This window comes from Pelobates fuscus, chromosome 2 (assembly GCF_036172605.1).
Source record: "Pelobates fuscus isolate aPelFus1 chromosome 2, aPelFus1.pri, whole genome shotgun sequence".
NCBI lineage: Eukaryota > Metazoa > Chordata > Amphibia > Anura > Pelobatidae > Pelobates > Pelobates fuscus.
Window position 1 is genome coordinate 271,846,734 of NC_086318.1, and position 20,645 is coordinate 271,867,378.

A 20,645-nucleotide genomic window follows, 5' to 3' on the forward strand; every position below is an offset into this window, starting at 1 on the left:
ATTTACATTTGCTTATTTCAATTGTTTACTGATGTAAAAATTACTATTCTGTGGTTTTTACGTTCCTTTAGTTTATGTGGAGTTATTTTTGTGAAATAATGTTCAACAAATAATTTAATTTACAGTTTAATTGTGTATTTACTTGCATCACTTGACAATGTCAAATACATTTTATTTATTTTTCATTTGTTATTTAGGGGCATGGAAACAGAAAAGGAAGAAACATAATTTTTTAAACAAATTTAGGGTACAGTGCATGTGCCTGTGACTTTACTTTGAAACATTAGGTAATGGGGCAGTGACATAAAGAATTACGTTAACACCACAGTGACAAGATAAAAAATGTATACACACAATTATCAATGTGAAATTACAAAATTCATTAGCATAAAAAGTGATAAGAAACAGATGATCGGGGGGGGGGGGCGTGGACGACCGGACATGGAGTAGGTCGCACATACACGAGGCTCTGCAACCCCGGCTCCCAAAGCCCCTTATCAACAGCCCTCCTGCGGCCAAATATGGGGAAAACTAAGCGCCTGATGACCCCTGTACCCTCAGGGTCGGCATCGCCGAGGCGACCGGCGGGTCCAACGGACGGGTTCCTGTCAACCCCGAACAGCCTAAGAACCACGCGTCCAACAGACAATATGGCGCCGGACTCACCGGGCACCGGCAGCACAGCTGAATCTCTGGCAGGATCAATGCACACAGACATGCTAACACAAATTTCGGCAGAGCTGGCTACAATAGCTTCCAATATGATGACTGAGGCTGATAAAGCAGCTCTGGTGCAAGAAATGCGCTCAGCCATACGAGAAGAGATCCAGGAAGTGCGGAGAGATCTTACCGCCCTGGAGCAGCGAGTTACAAAACTCGAAGCAGATTGCTTACAGGCAGCCCAACACTACCAGGCGGCGGATAACGCCACTTCAAGGCAAGGCACGGTGCTTCTGTACCTGAGGAAACAGGTTGAAGATCTTGATAATCGCAGACGCCGTAATAATATCCGCGTAAGGGGCCTAACTGAACAAGCGGGTGAGGATCTTGTAGCCATATTAACATGGCTCTTCACGCAAATACTGGGGGAGGAAGCCCCTGACACCTACCACATTGAAAGGGCCCATAGAGCCCTCCGCCCTCCAAGAACCGACGGACTCCCCAGAGACATCATATGTTGCCTCCTATCCTTTCAACTGAAAGAGGCCATCATGCGAGCAGCTAGGATTCAGACTATTACCTTCATGGACACACAGGTCTCACTATTTCAAGACCTGTCGCCCCTGACGCTAGAAGCTCGGAGTGCTTTGAGGCCACTTACCTGTATGCTGCAAGACAGGCGGATCCCATACAAGTGGGGCCATCCATTCAGCCTGCAAGCTCGGAAAGACAACACCTGGCGTACAATGCGATGGCCAAATGACGTGCCTGGTTTCCTCCGAGCTCTAGATCTACCGGCGGTAGCAATTCCAAACTGGATCCTCATGTGCCCACTGCAACAAGCCACAGACCCGGTCAGACAGCTGCCAGCGGGTAACAGGAGGGGTCGACCCCCGAGAAGAGGCGGTCCGGATAGCCCGGAGGAATAGAGCTCTGAAGCTCCCAGATCATGCTAACCCTGAGGACTATGAGCACCCAGCCAGCCAGGGGCATGCCCTCGGAACTTGGACTACCACTCACCCAGACACCAACACCCCACACTTGGCTGTGAAGATGCCAATGGTGGTATGTACCTCACATTGCTAACGTATAGACACCCCGGCCCACCCCATGGTCCCTGCTGCCCTTTAACCACTGAGTACCATGTTTCCCACTCACAACAGGTCCACACACCATTGCGGGCCTGGCCCACCCTGAGTCTTTGCCGCCGAGGATCCCTAGCCCAGGACTAACAAGGCCATAACTTCGGCAAAGGGACCTATGTATATTACCCACCTTGCTAAGCCCAAAGGTTCACACGATTGGTTGCCCCTGACTTGGGACATGAGGTTAACTGTATAGAGGGGGGGGGGGATCCGGGTGTGGAGCTGGGAAGGGGGGCCTACCTGACATGGAGAATGTGATCACAAGCTCTGACGAGTGGGATGAGCTCTGACAGACCCCGCGACCCCCGGACCCATAGCTCCCACTAACCAGGCCCACTCAGGGGGCCGTGGACAGGCCCGAGACCTAGACGCATACTTGCCCCCGGAAGACACGAGCAGGCGGACGGGTCCCTGGCGGATCCAAGTGGGGACACACTGCTGAGAAGGAGGGGGGATGTGACTGCCCAGGGGGTAAACGGGGGTCCAGAGAGGGGACACCTGAAGGAGACCTCGGGCTGGGCGCTCGGTTGCCTCCGGCCCTCACCATCACGGGTGGCTAGGGTTGCCCGCAGGTCAATGCCACTGACTGCCTCTCATAATACTACTGTTAGCCACCACGGAAAACCTGGGAGAATGACAGGTGACCAGGAGTGGGTGGACACCCGCGGGGGGATAAAGAGCACTGGGAGGCTTCTGACTGACCCACGGGGACATACTGATCAGTCTAATGTCACTAAGCTGTTAAATTGTTAAAATGTAAATTCAGTTGACTCACCATATGCAAAATTGCTTCAGTTAAAAGTTAATCCGGGGGGATTGACGGGTGACCGGGAGTGAGTGCTCACCCGTGGGGGGATACAGGGCAATAAGAGGCCTCTGACTGGCCCTTTAGGGAACTGCTGATCTATCTAAAGTTACTAAGCTGTTGAATTGTTAAAATGTCACCTCAGTTAAGCCATCTCATGCAAAATCGCTTCTGTTATAAATTGATCACATATTTATCTGTACTGTCTTATAAGTGTGCAGTCCACAGAAGAGATGTCCAGTCATGTAGATACTCCCCCTAGGCTCAGGAACAATGAGCAATTACGCTGATCCGGACGTGTGCAGTAGCCTCACGACGCCTTACACCTCTTACTTCATGCCGGCCGCTACGGCCCCTGCGCAGTGGACCCTACCTGTAAATTTGATCGAGCCCAGGGACCCCGCCGATTCCGGAATGGGCACATATACCCTGGTGCACCTGACCGATCTAGGGTCATAGATGTCTACCCATACTAGACACTCCCAACCCCCCACCCATTCTGACATAATTGACTAACTTTCATTGATTGACACACATTACTACCCACACCACCCCCATACATCCCCCCCCTTCACTCCCTATTAACCTTTCTTACTGCCTCTAGCACCTCCCCCCCAATACTCTTCTCATTCACTCTCTCCTTCTTACCCCTCCCTTCCCACTACATACACGCACTCCGCAGCAATGTCACAGGGATTCCTACCGGCTCCATTCAGGTTCTGGTCTAACACCAGAGGCCTCAACATTCCTGAAAAACGCGAACACCTCCTGCGGAAGCTGTGGTCCCTCTCAGGGTATCCGTAGCGTTCCTGCAGGAGACACACTTCAAAGAGGGGGTGCCCCCATGATGCGAGATAGAAGATTCCCCCAGGGATTCTTTGCAAACCACCGAGATTCCAAACGTTCGGGAGTGGCCATCCTCTTCGCGAGGAATGTACCCTTCCGGTGCTCCGATACCTAGGTAGACCCACAAGGGAGGTACATTCTCGTGAAGGGAACTATAGCGGACCGCCAATACACTCTGGCCAATGTATATTGCCACAACCGTGGCCAACACACATTCTTGGCCCGGACGTTATCCCACCTGGAGAAATTTAGAGATGGCCTGCTGATATTGGCAGGAGACATAAATCTCCCCCTAGACCCTCGGGTGGAAACGTCTCGGGGGTTCAGCACCATACCAGACCACTGTGTGCACAGGAACAAACAAGCCCTAAATAGACTTGGCCTGGTTGACTGCTGGCGAGCGGCACACCCTGACGGGAGGGATTACACCTGCTATTCGGCCCCTCATAACCAGTATAGTAGGATAGACTACATCTTCGTTGCACAGGAATACCTCCCTCTGCTCATGTCCGCAGATATAGGGATCCAAGCAGACTCCGACCATGCCCCCGTGTCTATACAACTTAAATTGCCCCTCTTCAAGCCGAAAGAACGCCAATGGAGACTCAACAAAAACATTCTATCAGACGCGGAATGCACAACTCTGACCTCACAAGCGCTCACCCAATACTTTGGAGATAATTCCTCCCTCAAGGTGCCACCGCTGATTACATGGAGGCGCATAAAAGCGTAATTAGAGGGCACTACATCAGCCTTTGCACACAATGCAAACGAGAGAGCACCAGACTAGTCCTGGACCAAATCAAGCGCATAGCAGACCTATAAAACTTACATAAACAAGAACTGACGGAAGACATATACCTGCAACTGACTGATGCGAGAAGACAACTCTGGGACGTACTCTCCCAGAAACTGCTTAACGTGATCCGCAGGTCTAACCGCTATTTTTATGAGTACTCCAACAAATGCGGTAGAATGTTGGCCCGAACCCTGCAACAGAGACAGAGGCAAAACCACATACACAAAATCAATACCCAAGACGAGAAAGCAACGCGACTCCCAGTGGAGACTATGCAGGCGTTCGGGAACTATTACATGGACCTCTACAACTTGGCTAATACGTCTATCGCTCACAACACAACATGACCCGGCCGCGAACTGACAGACTATCTCTCCAGACATGTCTCCCAAAAACTCACCCCAGAGAAAGCCGCAGACATGGAACAACCCCGGTCTCCCTAGGAACTGTACGCGGCGCTCAAGCTAACCAAATCCAACAGAGCGCCGGGACCAGTTGGCCTCCCCGCCAGCTACCTTCGCACCTTTAAAGATATACTAGTGCCACACCTACTGACGGGTCTAAATTCGATCCTCGAGGGCCGGAAAATTCCGGTCGACTCGCTCCGTGCCGTGGTAACGGTCTTGCCGAAAGAGGGGAAAGACCCAGCATGCTGTGCTAGTTACCACCCCATCTTAAATGTTGACCTAAAACTATTTGCGAAAGCCATGGCCCTCCGCCTGGCCGGGGTGCTACCCGAACTGGTGCACCCGGACCAGGTGGGTTTTGTTCCGGGCAGTGAAGCCCAGGACAATACTATCCGGGCACTCAACATCATCCACTCAGCCGGAGGGCGGGGAGAGGGACAGATGCGGAAAAGGCCTTTGACCGAGTGGACTGGGCATACCTCGAGCCACACTACAGCACATGGGCTTCGGTCCCAATATAAGGACCTGGATAGCAGCATTGTACACTGTTACGGTTACCCTTAGGCTTGCTGAGAGCTGGACCGTTTAGTCGTCTGGATTCCTAGTTGCTGAAGAGGGGAGAGCCGATTTCCATAGTATTCCATACGAGTCCTGTAAGTGTAGAATCATCCCACTAGCTATAGCATAGCTAGGATACCTTTCTGCCCACAAAACGAGTCAAAGCAGCGATTTGAGGGTCAAGTAAGAACTGAGGTCTGGAACACCCAGCCTGCTTTTTATTACAGTCAGATACACACAGACCCCTCCCAGGGGGAGGTATAAAATAACCAATAACAGCATAGTACAGCCCCCTAATGCCCTCCCCTCTGCTTGGGAGATAATTGAGTTTCCTACTGTATCTACTCAATTATCTCCAAGCTAAAACTTATAAATTTTTATACATTTTTATAACTTTCTTATTTTACCTAGGACATTAATACAACTTATATATTTGTGAACAGCATACATTGGGGAACAACATACTCAATTTTCGTGCGAATCCGTCCATTAGTTCAAAAGATATTAAAAAGTCCTTTTTGGACCGACCGCACGCCTGTTTGCAAGTCCAGAACCAGTTCCACAGATTCAGGCTGTGTGGTCGGTTGATGTTCGGCCGGAAAATCGGTAAAGTTCCATCCGAAGCCGGTGTTCGAAGATTCGAACGTACTTCGGCTGGTGTCGAAGTGTCGAAGACATGCGGTTTTACACTTCCGCGTTGGTCGCTAGTCGGGTGGTGATCTATTCCCATAAAAGAGGTGGCACAGTTCCTTTCGACGGTCGGTTCGAAGGTTCGGCCGGGACTTAGCCTCCGCTGGGATGTCGAAGTATCGGAAAAGACACCGATTCCCGAGGACCGCCTTCGACTGCATTAATAAAGGTACATAATTCGAACTAGTGTTCCTGTAACATACACAAATCCAACGGCACAAATCAGTCAACGGCGCCCTCTCAGACCCGTTCCCCATACGAAATGGTACGAGACCGGGGTGCCCCCTGTCCCCACTTCTGTTCGCCCTCTCTTTAGAGCCGCTTCTGGAGGCAGTCAGAGCTGATGGGGGAATAGTGGGACAATAGGGAGAACGGAGCACAGGGTTGCGGCATACGCTGACGATATGCTCTTCTTCCTAGAGCGGATGCTGATCTCCATGCCAAACCTGTTGGGGCTCCTCCGAGAGTTTGGGAGGATCTCGAACTTGAAACTCAACACAGAGAAGTCGGAGGCCATTAACATCTCGGTCCCAGACGAATCTGAGGTGCACCTTTGATCCCAATTCAAGTTCAAATGGTGCGATGCCAAACTGAAATACCTCGGCATTTGGTTGACTAAAAAGCTCACACACCTCTATCAGGCAAACTTTGTCCCCATCCTGACCACCATTCAGGCCGATATGCAAAGATGGACAGACCTCTACATCTCGTGGTTTGGACGCATAAACATGATTAAGATGAAGATCCTACCGCGTCTTCTCTATCTCTTTCAGACACTCCCGATATCCCTACCACGAGACTTCTTCCACTCTATATCCACAGCAATTCGGAGATTGGTGTGGAAGGGGGGAACACCAAGAATCAGTAAACACCAACTGGAGCAACCCAAACACAGAGGGGGAGCCGGACTCCCATCGATCATGGTATATTACTGAGCGACGCACCTGCTGAGGGTTCTAGACTGGCACAACCAATCGACAGACAAACTATGGGTGTGAAGAAATGACTCTTATATTCGGTATTTCTGCCTGTTTCTTGCTATTTCTTCATGTTTTCAGTCGGCAGATGGAACTGCCGAACAAAGACCACCCCTGGCTCACTTAACTTCAAAGCCGGCTGTGGCGAAACCAACCTCGCCACTGGGCCCTGGAGAAGCCTGTTTGCTAGCCTCCTACCTGCTGACTATGGCCCCTGGGTTATTTGGGGCATATTGTACTTTATATTGCTGCTACTGGCCCTTTTAACAGCATCTATGGACATATTGGGACTTTTGGGACTACTGTCCCTTTAAGACTGTGATACATATTCTAGTGTACTGCCTGTAATATTATATGTGTATTAAGTTTAACCTGGGATATGTATGCAGCATTCATCTGATTGTTCGGTAGAATCACTCCATTTATTATATTGAGTGAAACTACCGAACAACCAGACCACCCAGGAATAAGTGTGCCTCCAATTACAGTTTGCAACAATGTTGCAAACGGGTAATTGGCAATCAGTGTAATGTATTCTTTGTCCTCTGGGTGGCCGCCATTCGGGAAACAAACACGTGGCGGCGGCCATCTTAAACTACCGAACAGCGGTGTTTTGCCGTCGAGTGTCTGGAACTAAAAATCGGACACTTGACTAGGCAAACACCGCTGAGACCTCCATACTTCCAGAAATTCGTATGGAAACTACCGAATGACCCGCCGTTCGGTAGAAAGAACCCCATAAACAAGGGAATTCATTCAAACCCTCTCCAGGCTCTATAACACAGGCAATTCGCCTGTTTTCATTCCCTTGTTTGTGACCGACCGCAGGGCCAAAATGCATGGAACTGTTTTCGGATACTTTACCCATGCGGTCGGTCAAATCTTTGGAACCCCATATCTCACAACCATTCATCCGAATTACTTGAATTTTGGATATGTTGTCCCCCTGAATAAGGGCTATCCAGCGATGCTGGATTTAAAGGTGTACCCCCGGGTTTTGGGGTACATACAGAACTTGGCTGAAAAAGTGTACCGGATAATTGAGTTTAATGTTATCTGAGGGGAGGGGATGTGTGGGCTGAACCATGTATGTGATTGGTTATTTTATGCCTCCCCCTGGGTGTGGCCTGTATGTGGATTAGTGTAATAAAAGCCGGGCTGGATGAGCCAGTCCAGAGTTCCTGTTTTACCCTCAAAGTGATGTGTCGTCTCATTATTGGGGGAAGGATTTATTGCATGCTGTTCCAGTTGACTGCTAGGAGTACAAGCCTATTCGTATGGTTCCTATTCAATGGTCTACAGCATTCATATGCTTGGGAGAATTTAAAGGTTTCTCGGATTCGGTGATTGTGGTGTCTGCCAGAGTGCTTGGAGTCCTCAGGAAGCACTAGGAGCATCCATTAACGGAGGTACCAAGTCGGGGTGCCAGGTGATCCGTTACACCGGCATCACTTAAACCCTTTACGTGTGCGGCCAGCGTTCGTACTGCCGAACGCCACGTGGCAGAGAAAACCGCGGCCATCTTTTTTCATTCAAACAAAGGCAGCGGGACTTGGTCGTCGAGTGTCTGGAACTAAAATCGGACACTCGACTTCCCGAACACCGGTCTCAAACATACGAACGCTGGAACTATATGTACCGATTAGCTAGAAGAGCGCTATTCGGTACATTTGTGTATACGAATGAGGGGAACAATCGCTGCTAAGAGCCAGGGGAATTCGGTTACTATTTATATTCGTTTTTCTCCTTTTTCTAAAGTGACCGGCAAAACCACACGAACTTATGGAACTATTTTGGGCAGCCCACCCATGGTGAACCGGTCACAAAGGACTTCCATAGTTTTTGAGAACCCCTGATTATCTCCAGGGCTAGGGGAGGGAATTATATGTTTGCTTTGGGTGTGTTTTAGATTTTTACTGTACAGGATTGGATAAATGTTACTCCTCCCTGTGGGATGTCCCCTTGCATGGGGACTTGCATAAAAGGCGGTGTGTGTGTGTGAATAAAGCTCAGTTCTACTTGTATCCTGATCCTTGACTTTGGCTGTTATTTGGAATTCGTATGCTTTACTAAGGGAATTATCTTGTGAAGCTATTTGTATTTCATATGGATTTCATTCCTTGGAACTACCTATCTATCTACACTAGACCCCGGCGCTTCGGGAGGAAACTACCGAAAGAGGTTTAAATATACTTTGTTTCCTTACGACTGGTGGCAAGCGGAGGGATTCGAATCCCGAATGGACATTTCAAACCAAGCAGGGGAATGAGTGGCTCAGCAGTACCAGCTACTTAAAAGAACCACGCTAAAGGATTTACTGGAAGCTCGAGGCATGGTGGCAAGTAACAAGACAAAAGCCACGTTAATTGCAGAGTTATTACAGAGCGACAGTACCAGTAATACAGAGATGGATCAAGAGGAAGAAACCGTGATGCAGAAGGACATCAGATGGATGCTCAGTCTATTGTGACCCAATCCATCTACAGAGGCGGTTCTGCAGGTCATGGCACAAGCCAGACAATCGCAAAAAGAGCGAGAGGACCGAGACAGACCGTCACAGGGAGATTCGCTACACTCCCCGGGAAGTACTAATGACCTACCAAAGAAGGTAAATTATGCAGCATTTAAATCGTTTAATGACAATGAAATGGAAATTGACAGTTACTTACAAGACTTTGAACATCAATGTGCACTGGAGGGATTAGACTCCACAAAATGGGCTGCTGTAATTAGCAGTAAATTGTCAGGTAGAGCAGCCGAGGCGTTGCGAGCAGTACCTGAGGGGGACATACATGATTATGAAAAAATAAGACATTTTGTTGGCCAGATATGCCGTAACCCCTGAGGCATACCGGAAAAAGTTTAGAGATCTATGGGGAGAGATTCCCATACTGAATGGGCTTTTCGGCTACACAGGGCCGCCCGTAATTGGATGAAGGGCTGCCAAGCAACAACCCTGGAGGATGCCTTGCAACTTATGTTATTGGAGCATTTTTTTTAATCACACTGCAGAGGATATAAAAGACTGGGTTAAAGATAGGAAACCTAAAACTGTGGAGGAAGCCGCCAGGTTGGCGATGAATATCAGGATAACAGGAGGAAGGAACAAGGGGTGAGCAGACCACCTTTTAAGCCTAACTACACGGCTCCAGCCACCCCTACCCCTCCTAGAACATCCATGAGCAACCCCTCGCCAAGCCCAGCAATAACACCTCGACCACCTGCAGTGTGCCATTATTGCAAACAACCTGGACATTATAAATACCAGTGCCCTCGCTTGAGCCGGGGAAGCTGGGAAAGGCAACCACCACAACAACCCAGGGCAGCCGCTCATTGTGTGCAACAGGAAAGCGCAACCTATGTCCCTAACCAGGAAGAACAGTGGAGTGTGCTACATGAGGTCAACGCAGTACAAGCCGGGGGTGACAACCGGGACCACCACCGCCAATGGATTACCGTAGATGGCGTGGGGGCCCGGGCACTGAGAGACTCTGGGGCTACTTTGACTGTGGTACAACCTCACACGATCAGGACTCAAACCCGCACCGGGCACACAGTCGCTGTGAGGGTGGCTGGGAGTGCTATACACAAACTGCCCACCGCCAATGTCCTTGTCGACTGGGGTTCGGGGTCCAAGCAGCTGGAGGTCGGGATTATGCAGGAGCTACCAGCCGAGGTTTTGTTAGGGAATGATGTCGGATGCTTAACCTCCCAACTAGCCCGGGACACCCCTGCAGAGGCATACCCGGTTACTACCCAAGCTCAAGCCAGACTGGAAGCACCACTGCACTCTGAGAAAAACCAGGTAGGAGTTGAAATACCCCCCTTACCTGATCCCCCTCCCCCTTTTTGGGATACACCCCAGGGTTTTGAACAACAGCAGCGTACAGACCCCACACTAGAGGGATATAGGAAGGCAGTGGCCGTTACCCCAGGAAAGAACCTGCACGAAAGGTTTGAGTGGTATAAGGGATTGCTGTATCGAGTGACAGGGGGGGTGTGACAGGGGGACACTCAGGTCATCAAAAGACAGTTAATTGTACCCCGTAAGTTTCGGGCTGAGTTATTAAAACTCAGTCATGACATCCCCCAAGCAGGACATCTGGGGATCAAAAAGACAAGGGACCGGTTAACTCAAACGTTTTTCTGGCCTAGGGTCACACAGGACCTCAAGTATTATTGCAGGATAGTGATGTACCGAACTGTCCGCCGGCGAACAGTTCCCGGCGAACTTAGCGTGTTCGCGTTCGCCGCGGCGGGCACATGCGCAGTTCGAACCGCCCCCTATTCGTCATCATTGGGCAAACTTTGACCCTGTGCCTCTCGGTCAGCAGACACATTCCAGCCAATCAGCAGCACTCCCTTCCACACCGTCCAACCTCCCTCCCAGCATCCATTTTCGATTCATTCTGAAGCTGCATGCTTAGTGAGAGGAGGGAAAGTTTAGCTGCTGCTGATTAGATAGGGAAATTGATAGCTAGGCTAGGGTATTTAGTGTCCACTACAATCCTGAAGGACTCATCTGATCTCTGCTGTAAGGACAGCACCCCAAAAAGCCCTTTTTAGGGCTAGAACATCAGGCTGCTTTTTTTTTTTTTTTCCTGTGTAATGTAATTGCAGGTGCCTGCCTGCCAGCTTCTGTGTGAGGTTCACATTGGATACTGTGCCCACTTGCCCAGTGCCACCACTCATATCTGTTTTTACAATAGGTTAAGCTTTAGATTTAAAATAAATAATTTTTTTTCACTGTTATAGAAGAGCAGTTGCCTGCCTGCCAGCTTCTGTGTCAGGCTGGATGCCTTGCCCATTTGCACAGTCAGTGCCACCACTCATATCTGTTTTTACAATAGCTAAAGCTTTAGATTAAAAATAAATATTTTTTTTTCACTGTAATAGAAGAGCAGTTGCCTGCCTGCTTCTGTGTGAGGTTCACATTGGATACTGTGCCCACTTGCCCAGTGCCACCACTCATATCTGTTTTTACAATAGGTTAAGCTTTAGATTTAAAAAATATATTTTTTTTCACTGTAATAGAAGAGCAGTTGCCTGCCTGCCAGCTTATGTGTGAGGTTCACAGTGGATACTGTGCCCTCTTGCCCAGTGCCACCACTCATATCTGTTTTTACAATAGCTTAAGCTTTAGATTTAAAAGAAATAATTTTTTTTCACTGTAATAGAAGAGCAGTTAGTTGTCTGCAAGCGTCTGGGTGTCAGGCCTACTTCAGCGTGTGCTCTGCAGACCTGTGCCAGCGTGCTTTGACAGTTGCCAATCATATCTGGTGTCTCTTTAGCGTGCTTTTACAAAGAAAAAAGGTTTCCAGTGTAAGCTAATAGCAGCCAGTCAGTGTCCTTCAAGCGTCTCTGTCAGGCCTTCCTTCAGCGTGTGCCCTGCACAACCCTGCCAGCGTACTTTGACAGTTGCCACTCATATCTGGTGTCTCTATAGCGTGCTTTTACAAAGAAAAAAGGTTTCCAGTGTAAGCTAATAGCAGCCAGTCAGTGTCCTTCAAGCGGCTCTGTCAGTCCTTCCTTCAGCGTGTGCTCTCCAGAACTGTTCCAGTGCACATTGCCAATCATATCTGGTGTCTCTATAGCGTGCTTTTAAAACCAAAATTTGTTTTTCACTATTATTGTTTGAATATAGCAGTTACTTGTCTTCAAGCGGGTGTGTCAGGCCTACAGTGTGTGTTCTGCAGAACTGTTCCAGTGCACATTGCCAATCATATCTGGTGTCTCTATAGCGTGCTTTTAAAACCAAAATTAGTTTTTCACTATTATTGTTTGAATATAGCAGTTACTTTTCTTCAAGCGGGTGTGTCAGGCCTACAGTGTGTGTTCTGCAGAACTGTTCAAGTGCACATTGCCAATCATATCTGGTGTCTCTATAGCGTGCTTTTTAAACCAAAATTTGTTTTTCACTATTATTGTTTGAATATAGCAGTTACTTGTCTTCAAGCGGGTGTGTCAGGCCTACAGTGTGTGCTCTGCAGAACTGTTACAGTTCACATTGCCAATCATATCTGGTCTCACAGTAGCTTGCACGCATAGTACCACTAATCCCCCAAAAAATGACAGGCGGAGGAAGGCCACCCCGCAGGGGCCATCGTGGTCGTGGTGCTGTGATTCCCTTTTGCCCTAGAATAATACCCAGTTTTCAGAAGCCACGTACCCTGAACTTGAAAAGTTCTGAGGACATAGTTGACTGGCTAACACAGGACACCCAATCTTGTACAGCCTCCGCTCGGAACCTTGACGCACCATCCTCCTCCAGCTTAGCTTCAGGCACCTCTCAAGATACCACTCACCCGCCTGCCGCCACCACCAAAACTAGCACCACAGCCGCTTTACTTGGTATGTCAGAGGAGTTATTCACACACCCGTTTGAAGAAATGAGTGATGCGCAACCATTATTGCTAGAGGATGTAGATAACAGGGATATGTCTCAGGCAGGCAGCATTAAACACATGGAGGTACGGTGTGATGATGATTATGTTGTACCCGTTGCTGCTTCCTTTTCTGAGTTGTCAGATACAAGCGAAGCGGTTGATGATGACGATGCGTCCATGAATGTCACGTGGGTGCCCGCTCGGCAAGAAGAAGAACAGGGCGAAAGTTCAGATAGGGAGACAGAGAGGAGGAGGAGGAGACGAGTTGGAAGCAGGGGGGGGTCGTCGCAAGGAGCTAGTGGCACAGTCAGACAGCATTTATCGGCACCCGGGGTCAGCCCGACAGCACGCCAATCAACGCATGCTGTGTCCACCACCAGAATGCCGTCTTTGCTGAGCTCAGCAGTGTGGCATTTTTTTTGTGTGTCTGCCTCGGACAACAGCGATGCCATTTGCAACCTGTGCCAAAGGAAACTGAGTCGTGGGAGGTCCAACACCCACCTAGGTACAACTGCTTTGCGTAGGCACATGATCTCACATCACAAACGCCTATGGGATCAACACATGAGTACAAGCAGCACGCCTACTCTAAGCCGCCATCCTCCTCCTGGTCCAGCATCTTCAGCCACGTCAACCACTGCTGTCCTCCTTGCCCCCTCTCAACCATCCGCCACTCCGTCTCCCGCCTTGAGCAGTTCCCGCTCATCTGCCCACAGTCATGTGTCTGTTAAGGACATGTTTGAGCGTAAGAAGCCAATGTCACCAAGTCACCCCCTTGCCCAGCGTCTGATAGCTGGCTTGTCCGAACTATTAGCCCACCATCTTTTACCATACAATCTGGTTGAGTCTGAGGCGTTCAAAAAATTTGTAGCTATTGGGACACCGCAGTGGAAGGTACACGGCCGGAATTTCTTTTCACAAAAGGCAATCCCCAACTTGTACTCGATTGTGCAAAAGGAAGTCATGGCATGTCTGGCACACAGTGTTGGGGCAAGGGTCCATCTGACCACTGATACCTGGTCTGCAAAGCATGGTCAGGGCAGGTATATCACCTACACTGCGCATTGGGTAAACCTGCTGACGGCTGACAATCAAGGAATGCGTGGCATTGCAGAGGAGTTGGTGACACCGCCACGAATTGCAGGCAGTCCTGCTGCCACCTCCTCTACTCCTCCTACTCCATCCTCTTCCATAACCTCCTCGGCTGAGTCCTCTTGTGCTGCTGCGTCTTGCTCCACATCAACGGCACCCCCCCAGCTCCCCAGGTACTATTCCACATCCCGGATACAGCAGTGTCACGCCGGCTTGGGTTTGACTTGCTTGAAAGCAGAGAGTCACACTGGACAAGCACTCCTGTCCGCCCTGAACGCACAGGTGGAAAAGTGGCTGACTCCGCAGCAACTGGATATCGGCAAAGTGGTGTGTGACAACGGAAAAAATTTGATAGCGGCATTGAAGTTGGGCAAGTTGACACATGTGCCGTGCATGGCACATGTGTGTAATCTGATCGTACAACGCTTTGTGCATAAGTACACAGGCTTACAGGACGTCCTGAAGCAGGCCAGGAAGGTGTGTGGCCATTTCAGGCGTTCCTACACGGCCATGGCTCACTTTGCCGATATCCAGCGGCGAAACAACATGCCAGTGAGGCGCTTGATTTGCGACAGCCCTACACGTTGGAATTCAACACTCCTATTGTTCGACCGCCTGCTCCAACAAGAAAAAGCTGTTAATATCTGCCAAGTGACCCTATGTAGGGGGAACAGTCTCTATTCTGCTCTGTGTCAGTGTGTATCAGGGGCTTTGAGGACAGGTGTCAATCCATACCTGCCAAGTGACCCTATGTAAGGGGAACAGTCTCTATTCTGCTCTGTGTCAGTGTGTATCATGGTCTCTGTGGACGGGGAACAGTCTCTATTCTGCTCTGTGTCAGTGTGTATCATGGTCTCTGTGGACAGGGAACAGTCTCTATTCTGCTCTGTGTCAGTGTGCATCAGGGGCTTTGAGGACAGGTGTCAATCCATACCTGCCAAGTGACCCTATGTAGGGGGAACAGTCTCTATTCTGCTCTGTGTCAGTGTGTATCATGGGCTCTGAGGACGGGGAACAGTCTCTATTCTGATCTGTGTCAGTGTGTATCATGGTCTCTGTGGACGGGGAACAGTCTCTATTCTGCTCTGTGTCAGTGTGTATCATGGTCTCTGTGGACAGGGAACAGTCTCTATTCTGCTCTGTGTCAGTGTGTATCATGGTCTTTCATGCTGTCGTGCCTGTTGAGGGACCCTCGTATAAAAAGGCTGAAGGAGAACAACCTGTGCTGGGTGTCCACGCTACTAGACCCCCGGTCTCTATTCTGCTCTGTGTCAGTGTGTATCAGGGGTTTTGAGGACAGGTTTCAATCCATATCTGCCAAGTGACCCTATGTAGGAGGAACATTCCCTATTCTGCTCTGTGTCAGTGTGTATCAGGGGTTTTGAGGACAGGTGTCAATCCATATCTGCCAAGTGACCCTATGTAGGGGGAACAGTCCCTATTATGCTCTGTGTCAGTGTGTATCAGGGATCATTAGGATAGGTGTCAATCCATATCTGCCAAGTGACCCTATGTAGGGGGAACAGTCCCTATTCTGCTCTGTGTGAGGAGGAGGAACGGGAAATGAGTAGCTCGGCATCCAACCTTGTGCAAATGGGGTCTTTCATGCTGTCGTGCCTGTTGAGGGACCCTCGTATAAAAAGGCTGAAGGAGAACAACCTGTGCTGGGTGTCCACGCTACTAGACCCCCGGTCTCTATTCTGCTCTGTGTCAGTGTGTATCAGGGGTTTTGAGGACAGGTGTCAATCCATATCTGCCAAGTGACCCTATGTAGGGGTAACAGTCTCTATTCTGCTCTGTGTCAGTGTGTATCATGGTCTCTGAGGACGGTGAACAGTCTCTATTCTGCTCTGTGTCAGTGTGTATCAGGGGCTTTGAGGACAGGTGTCAATGTTAGGTGATTTCTGCCCTTTATGGATTAAAAGCAGACTCTGCATCAACTGTGTAATTTTCCATGGGAGTTTTGCCATGGATCCCCCTCCGGCATGCCACAGTCCAGGTGTTAGTCCCCTTGAAACAACTTTTCCATCACTTTTGTGGCCAGAAAGAGTCCCTGTTGGTTTTAAAATTCGCCTGCCCATTGAAGTCAGGTTCGCCGGTTCGCAAACATTTGCGGAAGTTCGCGTTCGCGAACCGAAAATTTCGGGTTCGCGACAACACTATTGCAGGACATGCGACATATGTCAAAAGATAGGGAAAAGAGGTGACCTTCAGAAGGCCAAACTCCACCCATTGCCCATTATAGAGCAGCCCTTTCACCGAGTAGCGGTGGATTTATTAGGACTCCTCAGCCGACCCAGCCAGTCGGGCAAAAAGTTTATACTAACTGTAGTAGACTACGCCACTAGATAGCCAGAGGCAGTCGCCCTCACAAACATAGAGGCAGAGACCGTGGCAGAGGCTCTCATTAAAATATTCACCCGGGTAGGTTTCCCCCAGGAGATCCTATCCGATCGGGGAACTCAGTTCACGGCAACCCTGACACAACAATTGTGGCAGAGCTGTGGAGTGAAAACCCTGTTCAGCGCCCCCTATCATCCCCAGACTAACGGGCTCTGTGAACGTTTCAATGGCACTCTCAAACAGATGCTAAAAACCTTTGCAGAGTCCCACAGGAATTGGGAAAAGTTTCTTCCCCACCTTCTGTTTGCCTACCGCGAGGTGCCCCAGGCATCCACTGGGTTTTCCCCCTTCAAACTCCTTTTCGGGAGAAAAGTTTGGGGCCCACTGGATCTCGTACGGGAACACTGGGAGGGCAAGGCAGATGAGGGGGGAGTACCTATCGTCCAGTATGTTCTGGAGTTCCGGGACCGTCTGCGGGCTCTCACCGAATCTGTTCGGGAGAACCTGCAGACGGCCCAGGAGTGCCAGAGGAAGTGGTACGATAGGGGAGCCCGAGAGAGTACTTGACCTAGGGCAGAAGGTATTAGCTCTGAGACCAGTTAAGAAAGACAAGCTGCAAGCAGCCTGGCAGGGACCTTTTAAGGTAGTAGAACGTATTAGCGAGACTACCTACATTGTGAGCAAATGTTCAGATGAAAGGCTGACAAAAGCTTTCCATGTGAACATTCTCAAACCATATTTTGAGAGAACAGAGGATGTGGGCGCCGTGTGTGCCCCCGCCATGGAGGATAGTGAGGGACTACCCCTTCCTGATTTACTAGACACCTCCCCCTGTACTATTGACCAAGTAAGCTTGGGTCAAAACTAAAACTCAATAGAGAAAGGTGAGGCCACTCAACTGCTGCAGGGATACCGACAGATGTTTTCAGCCACCCCAGGCTATACCTCTGCTGCGGTACACCGCATGGAAACTCAGGGAGAAACGCCGTTACGACAACAACCATATCGGATCCCTGAGGCAGTGCGTGGGAGTATGCTCACCAAGTTAAGGGATATGTTACAGCTAGGGGTTATAGAACCCTCCCAAAGTCCTTGGGCTTCCCCGGTAGTACTAGTACCGAAGCGCGACGGCACCACGCGCTTCTGTGTAGACTATCGGAGGCTTAATGATCGTTCCATAACGGACGCATACCCCATGCCCAGAATAGATGGCGTACATACCGTATGGCGGGGGGGAACTACTTGACTACCCTGGACCTGTGCAAAGGGTATTGGCAGATCCCCTTGGAGCCTGCGGCCATTCCCAAGTCGGCATTCGTCACCCCAATTGGGCTATACCAATTCAAGGTTATGCCCTTTGGGATGAAGAATGCCCCGGCTACATTTCAGAGGATGGCCGATAGGCTCCTGGAGGGGTTTCAGGACTTCGCATGTGCGTATCTAGATGATATTGCCATATACAGCCGCACATGGGGGGACCATCTGGGCCACGTGTCCAGGGTACTCAAACAAATTCACCTCGCAGGGCTCACATTGAAACCAGACAAATGTCATGTAGGCATGGCCGAGGTACAGTATCTCGGCCACAGGGTGGGCTCCGGTAGACAGCGTCCAGAGCCATAGCTAATTGGCCCCAACCCCGTACCAAAACCCAGGTACTAGCCTTTTTAGGGACAGCCGGTTATTACAGAAAGTTTGTCCCAGAGTACATCGCCCTGGCCAAACCCCTCACCGACCTTACCAATAAGGCCCTTCCCAAACAGGTCTCCTGGACCACAGAGTGCGCGGACGCTTTGCAGAAGCTTAAAGCGGCATTGAGTGAGGCTCCTGTGTTGGCAGCACCCGACCACACTAAACAATTTCTTGTCCACACAGATCCTCCATGTTTGGGCTGGGAGCCATGCTAAGCCAAGTGGGAGCCGACGGCATGGAACACCCGGTGGCATACCTCAGCCGTAAACTTTTACCCCGAGAGGTCAGCTATGCCACCGTGGAAAAAAAGTGCTTAGCTCTCGTTTGGGCACTCAAGAAACTCCAGCCCTATCTGTACGGGCGGGCATTTACCCTTATAACCGACCACAACCCCCTTGTGTGACTTAACCGGGTAGCTGGTGACAACCCCAGGCTATTACGGTGGAGCCTAGCCCTCCCACCATTTAACTTTACCATGCAATACCGTCCGGGCAAACAAACGGTAATGCGTTTGGCCTGTCTCGACAGACCGAACTGGACTCCTAAAAAATACTTCTCGGTCATCCCCAAGCCAACCCGACAGGGTCTAGGCGGGTATGCCGGCACTCGACTTCCCGAACACCGGTCTCAAACATACGAACGCTGGAACTATATGTACCGATTAGCTAGAAGAGCACTATTCGGTACATTTGTGTATACGAATGAGGGGAACAATCGCTGCTAAGAGCCAGGGGAATTCGGTTACTATTTATATTCGTTTTTCTCCTTTTTCTAAAGTGACCGGCAAAACCACACAAACTTATGGAACTATTTTGGGCAGCCCACCCATGGTGAACCGGTCACAAAGGACTTCCATAGTTTTTGAGAACCCCTGAACCGATCTGGGTGAAATTTGAATATGTTGGTCACCCAGATCGGGGCTATCAGGGGACATAGGATTTGTAGGGATACCCCATGTATAAAGGGGTGTTCCAGAAATTGGGGAAACTAGTGATTTTTTCTGCCTGGAGATAATTAGGTTGCTACTGTATCAGACCTGATTATCTCCAGGGCTAGGGGAGGTAATTATATGTTTGCTTTGGGTGTGTTTTAGATTTTTACTGTACAGGATTGGATAAATGTTACTCCTCCCTGTGGGATGTCCCCTTGCATTGGGACTTGCATAAAAGGCTGTGTGTGTGTGAATAAAGCTCAGTTCTACTTGTATCCTGATCCTTGACTTTGGCTGTTATTTGGAATTCGTATGCTTTACTAAGGGAATTATCTTGTGAAGCTATTTGTATTTCGTATGGATTTTGTTCCTTGGAACTACCGAACGGAGATCTATCTACACTAGACCCTGGCGCTTCGGGAGGAAACTACCGAAAGAAATTTAAATATACTTGGTTCCCTTACAATAGGTACGAGCCGAGATAACAAAGGCAGAGGGGAAACTATGGAGGTCGGGAGTCTCACACGCCGCCCTCCTTACGGGTAACCCCCTGATTGACGCAACCGTGAAGTTATGGTGCACTCTTCGCTATCCGCAGCAGCTGACTACCCACACCAGCCCGCTAACGCCTCTCTCATGTAACCCAGATGTTGGAGGAGGACTGATGCCAGGGGACCTAAACATTTTTACGAGATCAGACTGTATCTACATGCGCCAATGGTGCAAAAATGGCACCCTCAAAACCCTGACCGATCTGCTCCCTGACACGATCCCTACGGTCCTCGATCAGTTCCGATACATGCAGGTCAGGTCGTACTACTCTACTACGGTAGCCAAGCAACAATTCCACCATGATCTCACGCACTTTGAGACACTTTGTGCAAGTAAGCGGCACATGGATTAGGGGATTTCTACCCTGTACACAATGCTTATAGATAGAGGAGACGAGCCGCCTCCAAAATTTATCGCCAGATGGGAAAGAGAAACCGGAGAATCCCTGACAACCCAGGACTGGGACAAGATATTTTTGTTCACACACAAAAGCTCCATTAGCTCAAAATTTCAAGAGATGAGCTACAAGCTGTTAACAACCTGGTACAGAACACCTGACATGCTACACCGCATGAACCCAGATATCGAAGATACATGTTGGCGGTGCAGAGAAGAGAAAGGCACTATGCTCCATATCTGGATGACATGCTCAGCCATCGCCCCCCCTCAGCCATCGCCCCCCAAAATATGCGAAATATAGGACCCGGAACTCCCGCTCCAGCCCCTCCCCATGCTAATACACCACACAAGCATGACACTAAA

General features: G+C 49.7%; 1 protein-coding gene across 1 annotated transcript in view; it reads left to right on the top strand.

Annotated features, from left to right (window-relative positions):
* Window positions 1-20,645, top strand: part of PCNX2 (pecanex 2) — a 3,673,975-nt gene that overhangs the window by 2,423,322 nt on the left and 1,230,008 nt on the right. The gene's annotated exons all lie outside the window — the stretch shown is intronic.